At 35.7% G+C, this 12,550-nt stretch overlaps 1 protein-coding gene across 5 annotated transcripts in view; it reads right to left on the bottom strand.

Annotated features, from left to right (window-relative positions):
- ZFPM2 (zinc finger protein, FOG family member 2) overlaps nt 1-12,550 on the bottom strand; it is a 506,031-nt gene that overhangs the window by 135,127 nt on the left and 358,354 nt on the right. The window lies entirely within an intron of this gene.

Below are 12,550 nucleotides of genomic sequence, written 5' to 3'. Positions count from 1 at the left end.
GGGAATGGCAAGAAGAAGAGGCAGATAAAGTTGTCGTGCATGACATAGCCATAGTCGGAGTTGCTTGCAAGACCTTTGCTTCTAGAGCTGGAGTCCCCATATCCTTCAACAGAGAGGAGAATCATATTTGTAAATATTGCCCGAAGGAGCATAAGAGGATTATGGTTACTGACCCTGTCACGTTTATCAAAAAAGTCTATCGTAAGCTGATGGATCTAAATATAAATATAATGATAGATTCAGCCAGATTTTTACAAAATAATCTTTATTTACACACACACACACACACACACATGCACACACACATATATACACACTTTCAGCTTAAAATGGAGACACAGGAGAACAATAATTACCTCTTGTAATGTAGCAACATTATCATCATATATACATAATCATTATTTATGTGTGTGTATATATACATATTTGTCCCAAATTAGATGGTAAACCACATTATTTTAAAAGTAAATGCAAAAGTAGCTGAGCCCAGGACATGAGACAAAATTAAAATGTCCTGAGTATTTAGTAATAAGACCTAGAGTTATGAGAATTTTAGAGGAACTATAACCAGAATAAATCACAAGCTATTATGTATATATGTATTGAAGATTGTCTATATCCATGGGGAGTCCAATATTGTTTTCATGAACCTATATTCACTAAATCTCTCCAAAGTTTTCCCAGTAATTAGTTATAACATTTGCTTGCAATACAGTCATTGTAAGAATAAGATATTTACTAACGTACCTAGTTTATTATGCTTTTTACTCCATCCTATTGCAGTGAAACATTCCAAATGTAGTCCTCAGGTTGAATAATGTGTATAAAAACAATGAAATATTTAAACAGCTTGATATTTCACACTGTAAGGGGATGAATTATGTTCCATCAACTAGTTTACCAATTTACTCATATATTCAAAATTTTAAAAATTTCAAAAACCTTCTAAACTCTGCTAGGTGTTTGAAATCTAAAAGTAAAGTTAAAATATGATTATTATCCTGCTAGATCCAAATGTAATTGAGAAACGAATCCCATCTCAATATTGTAATGCTGTAGCAATATTCTATAATAAGAAAATGGAAACAACACATTCTTGCTGAGTATTAAGTACCTATAATTAAATACGTATGATGATTCATTCTTTAGTAGTTAATAGGTTTGACAAACTGTTCAGAAAACTTCTGCACATTTTAAAACCTAATATTCATATAAATCCAGTCATTCTTATAACTATGGCTTCCATCATGAACAATTCTCATAATTCTAAAAAAGGAGGTGGAGTTAAAAGAGAAGATGTGGACAAAAATGTACCCCCACTTTTTTTTTCTCAAGAAAAGGATACTTCTACTGCCTGAAGTACTTTTTTCTGTTGTAAGAAAATGCAGGTCAGCAAAACTGGCATGCTGAAATGTCAGCTCAGTCATCTTTTCCATGTCTGCTCCACACTGCTGCTTTGCAAGGTAGAAAAAGCTAATTTAGTAGCTAGAGCTAAATTAGACTTCTTAATTGACATTTCACTTTCATCCAAAATTAGGCCAGCACATGTTTAAAAATCCTTTTTATTTTGAATGAATTAAAGAATAGCTTGTAAAGGCTTGTAAAGATCAGAATGGGTAGTGAAGGACAAGCACACCTGAGCTTTTTCCCAATTTGGCAACTGCTACCTAAGGCACGTGGAGCTGAAAAGAGCCAATGCCCTGTCTGTCTAGGACTTGAAGCCCAAACTGCATAGCCTTAGTTAAATTTTCTTGAGTCCTTCCTATGGGATTTGTCTCAGTGATTCTCAAACTTTTTGGTCTCAGGGCCTCATTACATGCTTAAAAATTTAGGACTCCAAGTGATCTCATTGTTCAGTTCCCACCTATGAGTGAGAACATGCGGTGTTTGACTCGGGAAGGGGAACATCACGCACTGGGGATTTAGGACTCCAAAGAGCTTCGGTTTCTGTGGCTTAAGTCTACCAAAGAGCATTGGTTTAAGCTTTGGTTTTAGCTAGCAATATCATTCTACTGAGGTGTGTCACAATAGAAATCAAAGCTAAGAAATACGTATGTATTTATCTATTTAAAAATAATAATAGTAAACACATGGCATTTTAACACAAATAAAGTGTTTTATAAAATAACTATCTTTCAAAACAAAAAAAATGAGAATCGGCACTGTATTATATTTGGGCAAATCTCCTTAATATCTGGCTTTAATAGAAGAAAGATAGATTCTCACATCTGTTTCTGCATTTAGTTTGCTGTCCTATGTTGTTTTGATTAAACTATATGTAGAAAATCTGGCCTTGCACAGATGTGTAGTTAGAAAGAAAAGAGTACTTTAATAGTGGTTCAGATAATTTGGGAATTCTTTTGATACTACACCAAAACTCAAAAAGTATTACCCTCCTAAAGGTGAACTGCGGTGTGTAATCTGACACCACATCAAGAACTTTTCCTACTTTGTTATTTTTACATCTATTTACATAGGTTGCATTTTGAATGAATCATTTTACCTATGCACAATGCTGAAGTGTCATTCACTGATCATTTGATACTGGCTCACTGAGTTACGCAGATCTTCCCATTGTTGGTACATTTCATCATATACCACCAAAAGATCACATTCACTACTATCACCATTAATGTCTTCAGATAAATTTTCAAGTATTGGAAAGCTGTTAATAAGCTCAGAGTGGCAGACACCGTGAATTTCAAAATTATAATTTTGCTTGCAAGCTTTACTTTATCATTGGCTGTAAGTACTGGCAATTGTTTTCCTTAAAGCGATAGGCTCATTTCATTTATTTCTGAGAAAATATGTGCCAAATACTCAGATCTAAATAACACAATTTGTCTGTCAGACATTCTTTCAAGTAAAACTTGTGTTCTATGAAAAAGTGGCTAGTTCCACTTTTAACTCAGGCAGACATGCAAGCGTTTTCTGGAGATGACCACAGTGCTTTAATATGAAACAAAAGTGCTTTGTAGATATTTCCAATTTTGTCACATGGAATATTAAAGAGGCATGTACTCAAGGGTTTAGATTTAGTAGCAGCATTAAATTTTATTGCTCCATCAAGAACATTCTTCAGTAACACTGTGATTTTGTTTGCTTGTTTCAGCTTTGAGGGTCTGGCGGTAAAAAAAATACAGACTTCTAGAACAATTTGGTACCACTGCCTTGATTCATGTTAACGTTTCAGCAGTTTCACCCATCATTGCTCTTGCACTATTAGTGCAAATGCCAATACAACAGAAAAGGCAAATAACCTCTTAGTAATATTATGATAATATTTTCACCCTATGGTTTTCTAGAAAGTTTCTAAGTACCCTCTAGTGGTTTGTGGAGCACACTTTTAGAACTGCAGGTCTATCTGAAGGACCATAAACAGAGCCAGCTCTGCATAGGCTACACAGTCTCCAAAGTGATTTTCAAAGTATGAGCTTGGGAGTTTGGGGTGTAAAGCAAGAGATGGAAAGGAAGAATTGAACATCTATCAGAACCCTGCAGGTGGTGCTTTTGAGGAACATTCACACAAAATCACTGTGATAGGGAGCTATTCTTTGGAGCAGGTGTGTTATCGATAAATTTCACTCTCCTTTTAATTCAGACACTGAATTGCTATTTGGCCCTCCAAGTACCTTCCTGATTATATCAGAAAAATAGGTGTTTTATTAATTTCTTCCTTTGCTAAAGAGGGCACGAAACAATAGAGTAAATTGGAAGTTTTGTGGGATGGCAGTGGTCTCAACCATGGCTTGTCACAAAGTCACCTACCCCTATCTCTGAAATGCAAATACATTTCAGAGATATGTAGTTGAAACTAAAATCACCCTATAGATGCAAAGATTGATGATTCAAATAATATCAATGATTCAAATAATATCAACTCAAATATTAATTAACAATACAATTCACTTAAGCATCTCCTTAATTTTGAATAATTATGATTCCTTATCTATGATTTAGGTTCATATTGCTCTGTTGTGTACATGTACAAATTTGTTTAAGGCAGCATTTGTTCACAATTGTATACCATTTATCATGTGCCAACCATTTACATATGAGCCCTTCCTTTACTTATGTTTAGTTATTTAATCCCCACATAATCTTACAAGGTAGACATTTTTGTTTTCTCTGTTTTATAATGAGGAAACCAAGTAACAGAAGTTTGATAATTTATATTAGGCCTCACCGCTAATAAATGGGGAGCCAGGAATAGAACCCAGGCTGGTCAGGTACCAAATGGTTTATAAACTTAAACACTATGCCAGAAGCAAAACAAAACCTAAAATGAGTTGCCTGCAGATCTTTCTTTTGGTATATTGTAGCTTTTATGTGTTGTCTTGATTCTTTACAAAAATAAGTGAATATTTAAACCATTCCTGAATACAGAATGCAATCATTTCATAGATTCCTCCCTGAAATTATGATTTTATCAAAACTCAGGCTATCTCTGAAATCCATGGCAGGGTTGCTTTCAGGTAAACACAAAATCCGACGATGATCTTTTTTTGTACCAATATAATAAGTAAGCTTATCTAAGTAAGTTTTGCATTAACTGGATGCTATGGTTTGAGTATGTTCCACCAAAATTCATTAGCTGGAACCTTAATTTCTCAATTCAGCAGTGTGTTCAAGTGGGCCCTAGTGAAAGGTGTTTGGGTCATGGAGGCACCACCCTCATGAGGGAATTAATGCTTTGGGGGAGCAGGTTAGTTATCAAGAGAGTGGATTGTTATAAAAAGCTAGTTGGCGTTCCTTGGCTTCCTCTCTCACCATATGGTACCTTCCATCATGTTATAAGGCAGTACCAGACCCTCACCAGATGTTTGCATCTTGCTCTTGGACTTCCCAGCCTCCAGAACCATGAGCCAAAGTAAACTTCTTACCTTTATAAACTTACCTGTCTGTAGTTCTGCTATAGAAAGAGAAAATGAACTAAAACAGTGAATTTTTGCCCTTAATTATCCTAATAATTCTTAGTACTTTTTCTCTTTTTTTGCTTTGTGCTCTGCAAACTCAAGTCACTGAGAACTGCCATCAGATTAGTATTAAATGGTTTCTATAATAAAACCACCGTACTCCGCCTTTACACTCTTCTAAAACATAACTGATAAGGTCTCTGCCTATTATTAATCAGTTCCTTCTGAACTGATTTTTTTAAATAATAAAAACAATTTAAAGTATTTTTTGCCAAAAACAAAATTCCATCTTTCAAGTGAAAATAAGAATTTCAGAAAACTTGACAGTATACCAATACTGAAAGACTTTTATGGCCAGGCACAGTGGCTCATGCCTGTAATCCCAGCACTTTGGGAGGCCAAGGCTGGCAGATCACCTGAGGTTGGGAGTCAGAGACCAGCCTGACCAACATGGAGAAAGCCCGTCTCTACTAAAATTACAAAATAAGCCGGGAGTGGTGATGCATGCCTGTAATTTCAGCTACTTGAGAGGCTGAGGCAGGAGAATCCCTTGAACCTGGGAGGGAGAGGTTGCGGTGAGCTGAGATTGTGCACTCCAGCCTGGGCAACAAGAGTGCAACTCTGTCTCACACACACACACAAAAGAATTTTATGATTAAATCAGTATAAGTGTAATGAAAGTGATTGTTTGATATAGTATAATGAATGTGTTAGCATTTGCAAGATCTGCATAACTTAGTGAATCACTATTTTCAAAACAACCAATGCATGATAAGAGAGACCAACGAATTGTAATGCAATGGAGTACAAAAGTCATCGATATGGTTTCAAAGTCTGCCAACCTTTAGGAAATTACTTGTTGATTTTTTCAATCATAAAGGAATATCCACAATTATCTTAACAGACTATTAAAATACTCCCCTTTTCCATTTATATGTTTGTGTGAAGCTAAATCTTCTTCATCGCCTTTAACCATAATGAGCTGATTTTTACTGAGAATCCCCTCCCAGGTGGACATGTATCAGAAATTTCCAGTGTGTGTGTTTACTTAAACAAACTGACTCCAAATTTCTGATATTTACCTTTGCGTTTCATAAAATTGAAACACTGTTCCAGACTACTAAAAAACAAATCACAATGACAGAGACCATCTTAGAGTGAACATTATGCTTGATTAAATTAGAACTTTAATTTTAATTTTAACACATTTAATTTTAACTTCTTGTGAAACTTTGGCAAAGTTACTTTATCTCTCTGTGCCTCAGATTTCTTTTGTGTAAAATGCGTCAACACCTACCCCATATGACTGATGCATCCATTCAATGAGATGGTAAAAGCAAAGGTGCTTTGTGAAGTGCAATATGCTTCATCAGTGTTAATATCATCATAATAGTAGCCATTTTATAAGGTTACAAAAACAATTAAGTGAGAAAATACTGGACTGTAAGCCCCATAAGAGCAGAAATGTTCATGTTTCTGTCACTTCTTTACATGTAGAATGTGGAGCAATGTATGACACATAGTAGGTGCATGATAAACATTTGTTGAATGAATATGTGTAACAAGCAAAGTGATCTTTATAAGATGATCCAAGTGGTGTCTTGGGTCAATTCTATGAATAAAACAAAAATTATTTTTGTGTACTTACTATCCACATCCCAATCACAAGTCAATTTTTCATTTAAAAGTGTCATAATTATCTGCTTGACTGTTAGGTTATTCCTCCCTCGCCCTCCGCCACCAAACTGTAAACTCCATGAGGCCAGGAACAGAATCTGCATGATTCTCCATTTCATTCCCAGTGCCTAGTGCTGGAGATATTTAATGAATAAAGCCCATTAATTTTAAAGGATAAGAAAGTAGTACTTCTCATGGTAATAATATACTGAAGAGCAGGCTATCAGGCACCATGTCAGCAGCCTTAAATTAGCAACAACCCTGACAGGCAACAATGCATTAGTTATCTACATGCCACAAACACTGATGAAAGATAATAGAACATTCTTCGAGTGTTGTCTCTCATTGCAGGTGGAGTGCCGGAATTCAGAGGAATCTGTGTTATCATGCGCACTCTTCTCTGAGGATGGAATCACAGGCACAACCAAAAACTAGCCATCGCTGTTAGAGACAGCATCAAAACAGACAGCCCCAAAAGATTACACAGGACAAAAGAAGTGGTCAAATACAAGCATTCCTTCATAAGTGGATGCTTTAAATATATTAGTATATTGAGTAATCCTTTATCTAGTTGCTCTCCTCTGGTGGGGACCAGAAAGTTGATAATAAATATTAAAAAAAAATTTTTTTGAAAGGGTTGTGGTTGTGCTTGAACCAACTTTAGAGTTACATATTAGGCCTAGTGTCATGGAGACAAAACAGAAATGCAATCTTTGGATACTGCAGCTGCTTCATGCTTTTGCCAGCTTAGGCTGCTAAAGAAGGAGAAAAAAAAGGACTGCCAGAGCTAAGAAAATTTAATACCTTGGAGCTGATATATAAGGTATTATTTTGTCTTTTTGACAGGGTCCGGTGCTATTTTTACCCAAGTTGATACAGGGGTTAGGTTAGGACTTTAGAAAGAAATGGTGATTTATTTTAAGTATTATTTGTGTAACAGCAGCTCCCTCCCCACCCACTCCTGCCACATTATTCATTGTTCTTAATGTAAAAATGCCAGCTTCTCCTCTCCTTTTCCTTAAAAATACACACCTGTCAGTATGTCCCTGCTAATCCCCCTAACAAGCCCCTGACTGTGTGCTGGGATTCCTTCCTCCTGCATCACTGGGTGTATCTGTCAGTCTCGGTTCCTCCACATTCCTGAGCCCAGCCTCCCTGCCTCCTCCATCACGCGTGTTGTTTCTCATTTAAATGAACAGTTGGATTCTTTTATTTCTTACAAGTGCTGGATTCGCCTTATCGCCCTCATTCCTTTGGGGGTTGCCAATTGGTTTTATCCACGGATGTATCATTTCTCATGCTTCCTTTTTTTTTCTTACAAAGAGAAAGAACCTCTCCGTCAACAAGCCTCTCCGGAGTGGAAGATTAAAAACCTAGACATCACCTACCTTGCAGCGCTACTCCCAACTGGGTTGTGTAAAACTCAATTAAACGTGTCCCCATTGAATACCGCATTACAGTACATTAAACAGAAAATTCTTCAAGCGTGATGACAAAGCTTGAAACCTTGCCTCAAAGCTGTTCCTTGCAGCTTTCTTTAACATTTCAGTCTTTATGGTGCAAGTCTCCCGTTGACACAACTTTAGTCCAGCCATGAAAAAAAAAATCACAGAGCCCCACAGGGATTAAAAGAGAAAGAGGGGAAAAGTGAAGCTGGTCTTGGCAGTTCCCTGGAGCCTTTATTGAAACTATACTGCCAACAGACACTCGGAGCTGAAAAGTATTCTAAAGGTCTGTGGTCTAACAATTGAAAATAAAATTCCCTTATTTTGGGCAGGTACATTTTATAGATTTCCTTCTCTATCAAGAACATTACATTATCCAGAATACATATTAGAAAAACACATGAGTCCTTAGGGTAAGGGATTTACGCAGACTTATATTCGCAGAAATTTGAAAAGCCCAATGAATATATTAGTCCCTTCAGAGTTACTTTCTTCATTGAACAAAACTGAAAATGACTCCACATCCATGAAAACCTTCAAATTATTATTAACTAGAGACAATGTCTTTCTATTTTGCTTCCTCATTTTCTTTCACAATTTTTATTTATAATCTTGGTTGCCAAGAGACAATCCTCCTCTTAACCATGTAATTGGGATTTCAAAGCTTATGAAGCAACTCGTACAGGTTTACAAAATTTGGACTAAAACTCTTAGATATTTATTGTATCACCAACCATACTGCTTTTGATATTTGAGGCATATTTTGCGTTTGAATATCGGCAATTCAAAGCATAACGTGCTCCCCGTGCACCTTTTATCCAGTCCCCAGCCCACCTGCTGGTGTTGGGAATCAGATGGACAGACAGCTTCTTTAGACCACTAGGGTATATATAGTTAAGGCATTGTTTTCTGTTTTTTATTGATTGTCATTTATTTTGTGTCTGCAATATGATGCTTTCTATGATATTATATTTAATCTGAAATGTCATATATTTGTTCTGAAATACTATGTAGCATTAGTAAGATTTTATTAAGAGATACCTACGTTTTAAGGAGAAACACAATAACCATCTAGTTATTCAAAGTTCCTACAATACTTTAATGTGGAGCTAGGGGGCATGGTGATACCAGAAGTTACATTTTCAGAATTAGCAAATTTAGCATAGTTATTAAAGAACAGCATGTTTGTACATATATGTATGTGTATATAGATAGATATAGATATTCATATATGCAACTTTATACATATATATATGTGCAAATACGTGCTTTGACCCACTATGCTTGCTGTCAAAGGCAGTTTTTTACACATGTATGATACTTCATTTTACCATTATTGTCTTGCTTTAATTCATTAGTGGGGCAGGGATTCATTCTTTGCTATCAATATTATATACTATGGTCTGCAGCATTTTTAGTACAGAAAAAGAAAGTGCTGTCTATTCTGGGTTTGCATGACAAGACTGTAAGCTCTAATGCTTAGAAAGGAAATGCAGCTGAGGTGGAGTTTGGCTGGGGTTCCAGCAAGGTTTTCCCCCTCTGGAAGCATATTTGAAGCACTGTTAGATATTGTTAGGAACCAAACAATGAAAAAAACAAGTGAAAAACATACCCTTAACAGTATAGCCTCGGTCCTTTAAGCCCAAGATGACTTCTAAGTCTACTCGACTAACAGTTTCCAGTTTATTTATTCAAGGCAGTTTTAAAAGATTAGCTGATTATTCACAAAACAAATTATTATAAAGGGTAACCTAAATAGTTCTGGAAAGTGTTTATCTTTCTTTTGCAAACTCCTTGTTAGTATCAGGATAAAACAAAAGACATTTTTTCCATTCCAAGGCAGTTAGGTTTCCTAATGAATGCTAGTGGTTACTTAACCTTTATGAAGAATTTCAAGAAAGAAATGTTAACGTGTGAAAAAACTATTATTTACCCGTAGTCTCTTTTTATATACAACAGGATGCTTTGGTAAGTAAATACCTATAGTATACTTTAATTGCAAACTCACGTAAAACTATTACAGAAATTATTATCCTTGTCTAAAAAGATTTAGTTTGTTCAAATAAAAAACATAATTCTATAAAATTATATTCCTGCAAGGGTTTGAATCTGAATTTTGTGTCCGAGTTCTTCTATTCTTTAATGAGAGCTTTAAATATATTTTGTGATTTAACTCCATACAAATATCTATATAGCCCCTCTCAAGAAAAAAAAAAACTTGTTATAAATACCTAGTAATACTGTAATTATGTTTGTTTTATGCCACCCTTCTCACTTTTATGGTAAAAAATAACTTATTTGATTTTGTATTTTTAAATGAATTGCTCATCCTCTAATATCAGTGGACGCTTTGGCTGGCCAGAAAACCAGCACACTCCCTCATGTCTCCTGTGCTTCCGTTCCAACATTTCTGAACGTTTGTTTCAACTAACAGATCAACCACATTAGTTCATCATACTTTTAGAGTTGAAGGTTAGGGCATAACAGCCAATTGCTGTTCACTGTATGATTTCTTGTTTCTCAGGATTTTATTATTTGCCTACTTTTTTTTTTCTTTTTAACATATCAGCCATTTGGGTTCTGAGAAGTTTCTCAAAAATGTATTTCTCTGGCAATGCTCCTATAAAATACAGATCAAAACATATTCTAAGACTGTTCTTGCTGCTTTAACTAATTCACGTAAAGAGTTACCAAAGCTATCTGATATTGTCTGGAAGTGTCCATTTTCACAGTCCTCTAATTAAGTCTAAGTGTACCACATTCCTTTAAGATCCATCTCCTCCTGATACATTTTATTCCTGTTCTCAGAACCCTGGTTACTGTTACCCATTATTTCTCCTTTAAATAATTGTTTTACCTCTTGGCCATTCATTTGTCTTTCTGGTTATTCCTTTCATAGCTTCAATTGCCTATTAACTGATATAATAATCCTGATATTTTTCATGGCTTTGGCTGTTTTTATCCAGGGATTTCAAAGTACTTTTAAGATAGCTCTATTGCTTTGTGGAAGGCAATTAATAAGACAAAGAGAAATAAAGACCTGAAAAGTGAAGAAGTCCATGTATATTCACACACCAAGACCAGTAGAAAATCTTTACATTCATTCATCTTTGGATCACTTTGGTTAGACAGTCAAGAAGATAACAGACAGATTGAAGGTACAGGAAAATCTAGTGATGCAGTCGGCTTTGATTTCTAAAGACTGATTGGGGTCAATAAGATTCAAAGGTCACTGAAATACAAAAGCAAAGGATTTTGACTTGTGTCCTTCCTTTTCTGGCAGAACTCATTCAGTCAAAATGTCCCCTGATTTGGTGCCATAACTCACCAGAGGCTTCCAGACTCTTTCAATAAAAACTGCTTTCCTCTTTTGAAGAATCCATTGCTATGGATGTGAAGAAAATATCCCAAATATTCACCAATAGGAAAAGGGATAAAAAAAAAAAAAAAAATGGTCATACAATGCAAGTACCGGTCAACAATGAAAAGAATAATGGCTGATACACAAAACAACATGAATGAGTCTCCTACCTCTCAGTGATTTTCAAAATAAATTATTTTTTGATTAGATTCAAACCACTGTGGGCTGAATTGTTTCTATTAATTTGGTAGGCATGCAAAATTTTAACATGATTGAAAAATAAATGCATGGGTGGAAATCAACGACATTTTATTTGTAGGCAAGGTTGTGTCTTGAGCAAACCTTGATCCAAATTATGACTCTATCCTTCTCTAGCTTTATAACATTGGCCAAAATACAGTCTTAGTTTCCTCACCCGTAATAATCATAACAATCTTTGTGAATTAGCTACAAGGAGATACTGCATACAAGGTTTGCTTATAAAGTACATGCTCAACAAATGTGTTTCCTTTTTTTTTTTGCCCTTTACTTCAAATATTTTATGTGTCCTGTATAGAAGTCTAGACGTTGATCTGTACAGAAGGCTAGATGTTGTGCTCATGTGTATTTCCAATGCAGTTCTATTTGGCATGACTGAAACATCAGGAGGACGCCAAACAAGGCTAGTCCTGTATAATGCAAAATCTCTTAAGAACAGAAAAGCATTATGGCCGGCTGCGGTGGCTCACGCCTGTAATCCCAGCACTTTGGGAGGCTGAGGCGGGCGGATCACCTGAGGTCAGGAGTTTGAGACCAGCCTGACCAATATGGTGAAACCCCGTTTCTACTAAGAATACAAAAATTAGCCAGGTGTAGTGGCAGGCGCCTGTAGTCCCAGCTACTTGGGAGGCTGAGACGGAAGAAATGCTTGAACCCAGGAGATGGAGATTGCAGTGAGCCGAGATTGTGCCACTGCACTCCAGCCTGGGTGACAGAGTGAGACTCCATCTCAAAAAAAAAAAAAAAAAAAAAAAGAAAAGAAAAGAAAAGAAAAGAAAAGAAAAGAAAAGAAAAAAAAAAAAAAATAATAGAAAAGCATTAATAGCAAGAAAGCTATCAACTTATCTCACTCCTTAACCATAAATATATTAAATATAAATTGTTATGCATTT

The sequence above is a fragment of the Rhinopithecus bieti genome, unplaced genomic scaffold (assembly GCF_001698545.2).
Source record: "Rhinopithecus bieti isolate Rb0 unplaced genomic scaffold, ASM169854v2 scaffold_13352, whole genome shotgun sequence".
Taxonomy (NCBI): domain Eukaryota; kingdom Metazoa; phylum Chordata; class Mammalia; order Primates; family Cercopithecidae; genus Rhinopithecus; species Rhinopithecus bieti.
Note: the sequence above shows the minus strand (reverse complement) of the source record. Positions and strands in the feature narration are given on the sequence as shown.